Source organism: Capsicum annuum, chromosome 10 (genome assembly GCF_002878395.1).
Source record: "Capsicum annuum cultivar UCD-10X-F1 chromosome 10, UCD10Xv1.1, whole genome shotgun sequence".
NCBI classification, from domain to species: domain Eukaryota; kingdom Viridiplantae; phylum Streptophyta; class Magnoliopsida; order Solanales; family Solanaceae; genus Capsicum; species Capsicum annuum.
Genome location: NC_061120.1, coordinates 179,704,101 through 179,716,094, shown reverse-complemented (window position 1 = coordinate 179,716,094; position 11,994 = coordinate 179,704,101).

Genomic DNA, 11,994 nt, shown 5'->3' with positions numbered 1-11,994 from the left:
ATTATCAATACAATGAACAAAACCCCTCTATTTATAGGGAAAATTTACTCCTAGTATGAGTAAAAGACAGATGCTTCAAATCCTAATAGATATCAAAGTAGATCTTGATAGACATTCACTATAATGTAAATACATTTATAACAAAATTTCAATAAATGTGCTTGAAATAAAAAGGGAGAGATAAGGGCAGAAATAAAATTGATAGAATAAGTTGAAGAATAAGTAGACCCCAAAGAAAGTGTAGTGTCAAGGAGGCGTAGTCACTAAATAAATCCCTAAAGGATTGCATATCAACCCCAAGCCTACGTTATAATCTAAATAAAGTCCTGTAGAGATCCTACCTTGACTATCTGAAAGCCTATGGTATTCTATATACACTGGTGATACTTCTTTATGAGCAAGAGAGTCACTTATGATATCCTTGAAGAAATTGATTGATCTATACAGAGAGTAAATGGGATTTCTTTGACTGTGAGTGCATACGGGTTATGTTGCTAGGTTGCTAGATTGTTTGGTGAGTATAATTTATGGCTATACCCAGTTGTATTTCACTAGTGTAATGCCATAATCAAATTCCCTCAAGTTTCTCCATGTGCTAAATCGTTAAACACATTTTGAGTTTTAAAAAGTTAAAACTAGGGAGGGAGTAACATGATTGAAAATTGAGTTCAAAATCACTACCATGGGTAGCTTAAGATCTTCCTGATTAAGCATCGTTTCTGTATTTTGAGATAGAGTTTGATTTCTATTTGCCTGAGGATATGCAAAAGTCTAAGTTGAGGTTGTTGATGCATCGTGGAAACACTCGATGCTTAAAACCATGAATTTATGCATGTACTTAGGGTGTTTTAGTGGATATAATGCACTTTTGTGTTAATTGCAGGTAAAACATGTCTACTAGAGTGTTGGGATAAAAATGGAAGAAAAATACCAAAAAAGACCAAGTTACAGCAAGGTATGAGTATTCTCACGAGTCATCAACACATCATACGACTCGAAGGCTGACTTGTATGAATAATAGAAACTAAGACGTAGAAGAAAAACAAAGTGTCGAGAAGATACGACTTAAGCATCCAAGTCGTGAGCAAGGATATGAGCCGTATGAAGAAATAGTAAGCATAACAGAATCTAAAGCTACCATCCAAAGATAAAGTCTTAGAAGTATATGAGTCATAAGTATGAGTACAATTCGTATAGGGAAACCGTAAGCAAACTAGTTTCCTAAGCTTGGAAAGATAGAAATCCCAGGTGGATACGAGTGAAGGCCATGAGTTGTATGATCAAGGTACAACTTGTGAGCACAAGTTGTATGAAGAACAGAAAGTTAAAGCTTTGGGAGATTAGACTCTGGAATAGATACGAGAGGCATGGTATGACTCGTATAATGAGCATACAAGTGGATGAGTGAGTCGTACCATGAGTCGACTTAACTTTACCTTTTTCTATTTTTATTAGGATTTCTCAGTATTTTTAAGATACTATAAATACCTTAGGGTTTAATTTTTGTTTGGTTACGCACTTGTACACACTTTTACATACTTTTGTATTCTTACATACTTTTGCTTTGTTCTTAAGATTTTGGGTTTTTATTCAATAGTAGATTTCAAATTTTACTCTTCTTATATTGTGCAATTAGTTACATGCTTTCTTAAGTGATTATCATGGATTGTTGCATGAACATAAGCGACTAACTTCCCTGAATAGGGTTATGGGAACCCTGGTGGATTGACTACGCAAGGAAAGTGGGAGATTCATCTATTATAAAGTAAACTACATGTATCTTAATCTTCTTCATCATAATTGACCTCAGAGTTACTGCAAAAGCTTGGGGATAGCCTATTTTCATAAACATCCTTACAAGGGAGTTTATGATTAGGAAAGAGGATTAAGACAGTAATTTGAGATTTACTTCCATTATTCTTTTTCCTCCATCTCATCTAATCAACTCGTGACTCAAAAGGTGAGAGTTGAAAGAAAGTCATAGACAAGGATTAATAAGGTAATGCCATGAGACTCACAAGGTAAAGGGTGATATTATCAACGCGTACACAAAACTGTTGATAATACATAGCTTGTCAACTTTACATGTAGAGAAACAAAATAGATGGGTTGAACATGAGAAACTTATGGAGTTAAGAAGCTAAGGGGAACACAGTCCTAGTATTTATCTTCTATTGTTTACAACTCAAAGCACTCAAGTTCGGTTACTACTTACTGATTACTTCCAAAATCCCTCATTTACTTTTTTGCACTGCTCATGAATTACATCAAGTTAAACAACTATTCAGCATCTTCTTGGTGGGTTTGACCCCAACCTAGTTGGGTTACTATATTTGGCATTGACTGCAGCATACTTCTTTGAAGGTTCATTTTGGGTGACATCAAGGGCCTTTCTCAGATTTCTTTATTTGAGTTTGAAAATTCTAAAGTTGTTACATCTTTCAGAAGTAGTCTAGTCTTGCTTAACTATTTTTTTTAGAGTTACATCTTCAGTTCAAAAAGTTAAAAATTTGAAAGGTCTGATAAAAGAAATTTCTCTCGTATCCATAGTTAAGTAAAAAGGAGCATGATTTGATCTGGTTCTGGGAAGGTGTTCCATCTCCATTTTAGGAAACCACTCCCTTCATAATGTATTATTTAACATTCTATCTAGCCTTTCAAAAATGCAATCATCACCAGCTCTTCCATTCTACCAGGTGAATGGGCTCCCCTTCAAAGATATTTCTTCCAGCTCATAAGAGTTTACACAAAAAGCAAAATCTTCTAATTCTTTTAATCTCACTAGTAACCCTATAATTTTCTCTTCTTCATTTAATAGAGCATTAAAATCCCCTCCAATAATCCATGATTGAGAAGTATAACAAGTCTATAAATATCATTCCATAATGGAATCCTTTCATCCTCCGTACATTTTGCATATACCATAGTGATCAGTATTTTTCTTTGATCTTCTAAAAATGTAGCCTTGATAGTAATCTACTGGTGTGCACCACTAACTATTTCTATCTCAACTCTATCTCTCACAAAAAACCATATTTTGTTGTTGATATTGTTGTTGCCATATTCATTTTAAGCTTTTTATATAAACCTGCAACTATTTTATATTTTAAAATGGCACCACAAGAGCTATAATGAAATACTTATGTAATACCCCGGGTGTTACGGGGTTCAAAAACATGCTTAAATGAGCCCACCTAACCCCTATATTTTGCGTGAAACACTTCTGAAAGAGTTTAGGTGCATTGGGGGAAGGTTTGGGACCAAACAAAGGTTGTACATAGTGAAGGGGGTGGTTTGGTTTGTCTTCTCTTTGCGAGAGATCCCGCGAAGGCTCACGGTGCACTGGGCTTCGGACTTTGAAGCTGTTACTTTGCATTGAGCAATACACCGCATACTTGGGGGTTTGTCATGGAATTCGCACTGTGAACCTCCCTCTTTTTGTCAATGGGACTTTGTTTTAAAAGTTTATTAAGGTTATTTTGGTCCTTTTACTTCCTATAAACCGTCCAATCTCTACATAATCTAGTTCTAAGCCTTAAAACTTCTATATTCTCTCAAAAAGGGTCATTCTTCATTCCAAAGCTAAGGTTGAAAGGCAATGAGGTTAGAGTTCAAGCTTGGGGCATCTTTCCTTACTATTTTTAAAGGGTTTCCCTTCAATTAAGGCATGTATCTCTTTCCAAAATTAATATTATACAAAAGCATGTGTTTAATTATTGTCCATATGGTTTAATTGTTGGGTTTTGAATATGGGTTGAGGGATTTGGACTAATTGTTACATGAACTGAGTTCCCATGGTTTTGAATTGGTTATTTATGCTTTACACTTATGATTTTGAACTAAATAAATGCATGATTGTGGGAATGGAAATAAAGAACATGGGTTTCCCTAAATTTTATAGTATAATGGTTTGGAATATACTTTAACCTCAATCCAACTTGTGAAATTGGTTTTGAAACATAGATATATACATAATCTTCTTCATTTTTTAAACCATGCATTGCATAAAAGGTTAATCAGATATAAATGGGTTTTTAAAAGGCCTTGGTGGCCATTGATTGATTTTAAATTATACTTTGGAGTCAGTTTGGCTAACTGGTTTTGGAATGGCATAATGGAATTAGCTTGCAAGCTTAGACCTTATTTGGTAGGATGATATAAATGGTAAATGCCTAATTAAAAGACTCATTGGTTAATAGATGGGAATGTGTGTAAATGGTTCTAATTTGGGCTTAAAGGGAGTTGAATTTCTTACCGTGGAAGGTGGAGGTCCCGTGGGAACCGATATTGGAAACCACATTTGCCGGCATGGAAGTCTTTATGACCGAGTACATAGTTCACACTTTATATATATTTTTAAATGGATGGGGTCTGGATTCCCTGGTCCTTTCTCAAATTTTCTCAGTTCATACGACTAACATGTGTTGTGGCCCTTTCAGTAGTATAGATGAACCCATATAACGTACAGGTACCCTTAGGATGATTAGAGCTATGTAGTCCAGGTTAATGATTTTTAAATCTCATGCTTAAACCTCGTTCCCTATCTCGACATCTTATATATGTATATACAATGTATGAATGTGGTTTAATTTGGTTTTGGACATGGTATTAATTTTTCCCTATCATGAGTTACATGCTAATGCTTATCCCACTTACTATCCCCATATGCTGCATTATTTCATGATGTAGGGTCTTAGGGATTTTCTTTTTACTTATGTACTGTTAGGTGATTCTGGTTCGTTCGTTGGTCATTTTTGAAGTGGTGAGCTTCTATTCCCCGAAAGGCCTGTCATGTCATAGTTTTATTTTTATTTATGTTTTAGACTATCTCTTTAAATACCTTTTTATCTATTGTCAGGGGCATGTCCTGACTTAGGTTGATATTCAGTTGTTAGAGGATTTTATTTTCTAGCATGGGTTGTTAACTGTTGTTGATTCTTAGAATATTTACCTTGGTATATCTATCTTCCATATTACTATTTGGTTGCTTCTGTTATTTATCCTTATTGTGTTTAGATAGCTCATCAAAGGGAATGGTCTCCGGCCATCGATGGGCTTGAGACACCCATCATGATGAAGCCCTGATTTAGGTCGTAACAAACTTAGTATCATAGCTAGGTTCAGGGTCTTTGGGTTTCCATAAAGTTGTGCCGAGTAGAGTCCCTTTTATGAGTATGTAGCATGCCACACTTATAAGGGGAAGGCTATGAGGCATTTAGGCATAAATATCTTTCTCGTTTTCTAGTTCAGGATATAGAGTCTAGTGTCATGAATTTACCTAACTCTCCATTTGTTTGTATTTAAAATCATGCCTCCCCAAAGATCTAATGCTCGTAGAAACTCTTTCTGAACCTCTGCCCCACCTGAGAGTAGTATGGATGGAACTCACCCTGTTTATGGAGTGCAGACTCAGTCTAAGGTCCCTGCTCCTGATTGTAGTTCCCCATGTAGAGTTCCACTGGTCCCTACTAGTCCTTCCTCGGTTGGTGATACTTATACTGAGCTACCTCAGGGAGATGTTTCCAATGCAGAGTTCTATTAGTCTACTCATTTTCTTACGCAACTTGTGGCATCTCAATCACGCCAGTCTAATCGTGTTGGTTCTATTGTTCCTTCTACTGAGGTAACTAGGGTTGGCCAATTTATGAGGTTAAATACCCTAAACTTTACAGGCTCTAAGGTTGAGAAAGATCCTCAAGAGTTTATAGATGAGATAGAGAAGATTTTCAGGGTGATGCATGCTTCTGATTCTAAGGGTATGGAGTTTGCATGGAGTTTACTACATACTAGATAAAATATATAGCTTATCAATAATATGGGAAGAGAGAGTAGTTGAGGGGTGATGATGCAGAGCTGGTATTATGGGATGAGTTTTTGAGTGCCTTTCTTGGTCACTTCTTTCCTCGGTAGTTGAAAAAAACTAAGACTAAAGCATTTGTTAATCTGAAGCAAGGTAAAATGAGTGTGAAGAAATATCTGTTGAAATTTCATTAATTGTCTTGGTATTCTCTAGATTTAGTGTCTAGTATGAGGGCGAGGATGATAAAGTTTGCTTTTAGTTTATCTCATGATATGGTATTAGAGTGTAAGTCTACAATGCTGAATAATGGCATAGATATCTCTAGGCTTGTGGTCTATATACAGTAGGTATAGGATGAGAAAAAAATGCAAGCAGAGATGGGGAAAGGCAGAATGAAGTTCAGATATTCAGAGCAAGGCTCGAGTCAGCAGAACAGTGTAAAAGATGGTAGGCAGTGGACCAAGAACAAGAATTGGGGGAGTTTACCTTTATCATCTAGTGCTCTGTCTCCTAGGCTATTAGGTGATCATCGATTTCAGGCCAGCAGTGGTCCTAAGGCATAGGGTGCCCACTCTCAGGCTAGTGGAGGTCAGTAAACCCCATCTCACCCTCCTTGTAGATTTTGTAGGCAACTTTATCATGGTTATTATGAGAAGTAGAGAAACCAGTGTTATAATTTTGGTCAGCTTGGTCACATGTGCTGAGATTATTCTTCAGCTAGGGTTTCCACTGGGATAATAAGGTTTTGATCGCCACTTCTTCAGTTACTGTATTAAAGGGCACTACTTTTGGTACCAACACTGATCGAAATTATCTCTATACTCTTGCAACCTATCACGAATCTGAGACATCTCCAGATGTCACTATTAGTAGGTTACAGCTTTTCTCTGATGATGTATATTGTTTGTTTGATCCATTCTACCCTTTCTTATATAACTGTGTATTTTGGTTTTGGTCCTGAAAGTATTTCCAACCCCTTTACTGTGTCTACCCTTGTGGGTGACTCTATTATGGCTAAAAAAATCTATAGGGGTTGTGTGGTGTCTATTTTTCTTAGGAAGACATTGGTGGATTTGGTAGAACTTGACATGGTAGATTTTATATGATCTTGGAGATGGATTGGCTTTATTCATACTATGCATCTTTGGATTATAGGACCCAAAAATTCAATCTTCAATTCCCTAATAAATCGGTGATCGAATGGGAGGGAAGTTCCTGAGTGCCTACAGGGAGGTTTATCTCTTATCTTTGAGCCAAATGTTGATTTTCATGGGGTGTCTATATCACTTAATTTGGGTTAAGGATTTTAATTCTAAGGGTCCCTCTTTGTAATCTGTCCCTGTGGTCAACAAGTTTCTTGAAGTGTCTCCTGAGGATCTTCCCGGCATTTCTCCCATAGAAAAATAGACTTTGGGATTGATCTTCTATCAGATACCCATCCTATTTCCATTTCTTCTTATAGAATAGATTTGGCTAAACTAAAAGAGCTAAAGGAGCAGTAAAAGAACCTCCTTGATAAGGGTTTCATTCATCCTCATATGTCTTCGTGGGGTGCTCTTGTGCTTTTCGTGCGTAAGAAAGATGGGTCTCTTTGGATATGTATAGACTATCATCAGTTGAATAAGATTACAGTGAATAATAAGTATCCTCTTCCCTGGATTGATGATATTTTCTACCAGCTTCAGTGACCTAGATATTTTTCTAAGATTGATCTGCGATCGGGTTATCATCAGTTGAAGATTAGGGAAGATGATATTTCCAAGACTGCTTTCTATACCCAGTAAGGTCACTATAAATTTTTGATGTGTCATTTGGGTTGACTAATGCTCCAGCTGCGTTTATGGATCTTATGAATCAGGTATTTAGACAATTTTTGGATCTATTTGTGATAATGTTTATTGATGATATCTTGGTGTATTCTAAGAGTGGGGAGAATCATGTCAATCACCTCTTAGTTGTGTTACAAACTCTTAAGAATCAGCGATTGTATTCAAAATTTTCTAAGTGTGAGTTTTGGTTGAATGTTGTGACTTTTTTAGGGCATGTTATTTCTAGTGAGGGGATCAAGTTTGGTCCACAAATTATTGAGGTAGCTAAGAAAGACCCATGACTCTAACTGTCATTCAGAGCTTCTTGGACTTGCCTGGGATTATCGGAGGTTTCTGGAGAGTTTTTCTTCTATTGTTGCTCTATTAACAAGGTTGATGCAGAAAAAGGTGAAATTTTTGTGGTCTGATTCTTGTGAGGCAGTTTTGATAAGTTGAAGGATAAGTTGACTTTTGCTCAGATTTTGACCCTACCTGAGGGTACTGATGGTTTTCTTGTATATTATGATACGTCCCATATGGGACTGGGTTGTGTATTGATGCAGCATAGTAAGGTTGTGGCATATGCTTCTAGACAACTTAAGGTTCGTGATAGGAATTACCCAACTCACGATTTAGAGTTCGCAATCGTGGTTTTTGCTTTAAATATTTGGCGCCACTATTTGTATTGGGTACACTTGGACATCTACTCAAACTATACGAGCTTGCAATATGTATTCACTTAGAAAGAGTTGAATCTCAAGCAGAGGCGGTGCCTTAAATTTCTTAAGGACTATGATATGAGTCTTCACTACCATCCAGGTAAAGATAATGTGGTTGTTGATGCTCTTAGCAGGTTTTCCATAGGGCTAATCTCATGTAGATTAGGAGAAGCACGGGTTGGTGAAGGATATTCACCAGTTGGCCAACTTGGGAGTTCGTCTTTTAAAATCTGGGATAGAGAGGTGATCATTCAAGAGGTGGTTAAGTCATCTCTTGGGTAGAGGTGAAAGAGAAATAGGTCATGGACCTATACGAATGCAGATTAAGAATGATGTTGGTCAGCAAAAGGTTATGGATTTCGAGATTAGGGAAGATGGTATCTTGAAGTATCAAGGTAGGTTGTGTGTTCCTAATGTTGTGGGCTGAGGGAAAGTACTTGATTGAGGCCCATGCGTCTATATATACAGTTCATTCGGGTACAACAAATATGTAGCATGACTTAAAGGAGATCAATCGGTAGAACAATATGAAGAAAGATTAGGTAAATTTTATGCCTAAGTGTATGGTGTATGTAATGCCCCGTATTTCCTTATCACAAATTAAATCTCAGTACATGAGTATCCGTACATAAAATTTTTGAAATACCCATTAATTTTAGGTTTAAATCTCACCAAGTTGAGGGAAATTGAATTATCTTTTCAACGATATAAGATTTGCCTTAATCCGATAATCGAGTAAGAAGTTATGGAGATTTTAAGTTTCATTCATAAAACATCTTGATTTAGGCCCGTAGCGCATCATGGAGCAGTATAAAATCACAATTGTCACTTTCCAGTAAAGCTCCACGATCATGTCGCAATGCGGATGAGGCCAATTTCACGTTTGGCAATTTTCAGTGAGCCTCCTCATAATAGAGCGTCGCGGAGGTGGTCAAAATGGCATTCCAAAGGATCACCGCAATAGCTCCACATCGGAATGATTTTTCCAGGTCCCAATTGTCCATTTCTAGTGGCTTGGCGCAATAGTGGGTGTCGCGACAAGGCCAAAAATTGGGAATTTCAATTTTCCAGTTCCGAGTTTAATTGTCCAAGGGGTTTTTTGGTCATTTTCCTAAGCCCTATACTCATCCTAAACATGAAATTAAAGCCTAATAGGGCATTATATGCCCATTATTCTCAAATTACTCAAAGGGGGATCCATTCTCTTCAAGAACACAAAAACCCTAGCTCTCAAATTCAAGGCCAAATCCCAAGAACTTACCACCAATCCTTCCAAATTCATTAACTCAGGTATGTTAAATGTTCATCCATGGGTTTCTTTCTCCCATGTCTCTAGTTCAGTAGTTAGTGGAGTTAGTTGGGGCCTATCCCTCAACTCATAGTTAGTCAATTTAGAGGCTTTCAGACACTATAATTAGTTATTCAGTATTTAGACTTCAGTCATCTTGTTAGTTAGTTACTCAGTTTTATCATTATTTTATAAGATTCAAACAACTATTTATTTTCCTCAGATTGATAACTTAGTATATGTTTCCATTATTAAAACCTCATGGCATATCAGTGATTCTTCTGTATTTATGATTAGGTTATTCAGTGCTCACAGCAGGTACCAGCTCATGGGTTAGCTTGGGGTCACTCGAGACTGTAAGCACCGTGTGACGCCCAGGGTGTACTCTCGGGGCGTTACAAACTTGGTATCAGAACCTAAGGTTTTAAAGTGTCCTAGGAAGTCTGAAAGCCGCGCCAAGTAGAGTCTTGTGCATGGGTATGTAACACCCCACACTTATGGGAAAGAGGCTACAAGGCGTTTAGGAAAAGTTTCCTCTTTTTCAGTATTCATGTCATGCAAGTTAGCATGAGCTTAAGATAAACTCTCAGTCTAATTTGTTTCTTCCTTCCATTTACAGAACATACCTCCCAAAAAGAATAATATAAGAGGAGCAGGAAACTAGCCAGCACCTCCGCCCATCCAGGCAGATCCTCTGGACGAGCATGTCTCTTACGCAGAATTCAGAGATGCATTCACCACTCTCACCAACACCGTAGCACCATAGAATGAACAGCCAGTTGTTGTTCAGGCCAACCCAGTGGCTAATACTGCTGTATCCAGGATTTGGGATTTCACCCGAATGAATCCTCCTTCCTTTATGGGATCCAAGTCTGAAGAGAATCCACAGGAATTCTTAGATATAGTGCAAAAGGTAATGGATATTATGAGGGTAATATCTAGTGAGAGTGCTGAGTTGGCTGCATATCAGTTGCAGGATATGGCCCATATGTGGTTTAAGCAGTAGAAGGTAGATAGGGGTGTTGATGCAGGGCCTATAGAATAGGAAGAGTTTGATACAGCTTTCCTAGATAGATTCATCCCATTGGAGTTGAGGGAGGCCAAGGTGTTAGAATATATTAACTTGAGGCAGGACAACATAAGCGTGAAGGAGTATTCCCTCAAGTTTACTCAGTTAGCTTGGTATTCTCCTCATGTAGTAGCTGATAACAGATCCAAGAAGAGCAAGTTTGTATTTGGTGTGTCTGATAATATGGTTAAGGACTGTAGGACCGCAATGCTGATTAGGCAGATAACTTATCTAAGTTGATGGTCTATCCTCAACATATAGAGGAGCAGAAGATTAAAGAGAGATGGGGGAGGAACAAGAAGGCTAGAATAGGTAGTTTTAATTTCAACCATCCAAGGCTAGAAGGTGGTAATCATCCTCAATTTCATTAGAGGTTTTCAGCCCCAGCACCCTCATCAGCCAGTGCCTCCATACCCAAATTCAAAAATAATAATTGGGATAGGGCAGCAGGCTCTAAGTCCCAAGGTAGTGTTAACAGTGCCACACGAATCCTCTATGTCAAAAATATGACAGACACTATCAGGGTGAGTGTAGAGCTGGCAGTGATATGTGCTATGGATGTGGCAAGCCAGGCCATCAGATTTAAGAGTGTCGGGTAGTTGCTCAGAGAGGTAGGGAGTTGCATCAACAGGGCCAGTCCAATCAGTCATAAGTTCCATCTGGTTGCCCAACTCAGCAGGGTGTTGCTTCCAGTGCTACCAGTAGCCAGCGACCAAATAGATTATATGCTCTTCAGTCCCACCAACATCAAGAAAATTCTCCTGACATAGTTACAGGTACGTTGCAGGTCTTTCACTTACATGTATATGCCTTACTATACCCTGGAGCTTCTCTTTCTTTTGTAACTCCATATATAGCCATCAATTTTGAAGTCAGTCCCGAAACACTAGCAGAGCCCTTTTCAGTGTCTACCCTAGTAGGTGTTTCTATTATAGCCAAGCAGGTATAAGGAACTGTCCGGTCATAATATCTCAAAAAGTTACTTTCATTGATCTCGTGGAGTTAGAGATGATGGATTTTTACATCATTAGTAGCATAGATTGGATCCACTTATGCTATGCGTCAGTTGATTATAGAAACAAAATAGGTCATTTCCAGTTCCCAAATGAACCAGTCCTTGAATGGAGGGGTAGTACTACAGCTCTTATGGGTCAACTTATTTCGTACCTTAGAGCGACAAAAATGATATCCAAGGGGTGTATTTACCATCTTGTTCGAGTCAAAGACTCTAACTCAGAAACTCTAACCCTTGAGTCAGTTTTAGTAGTTAGGGAATTTCCAGATGTGTTCCCTGAAGATTTTCCCAGAAT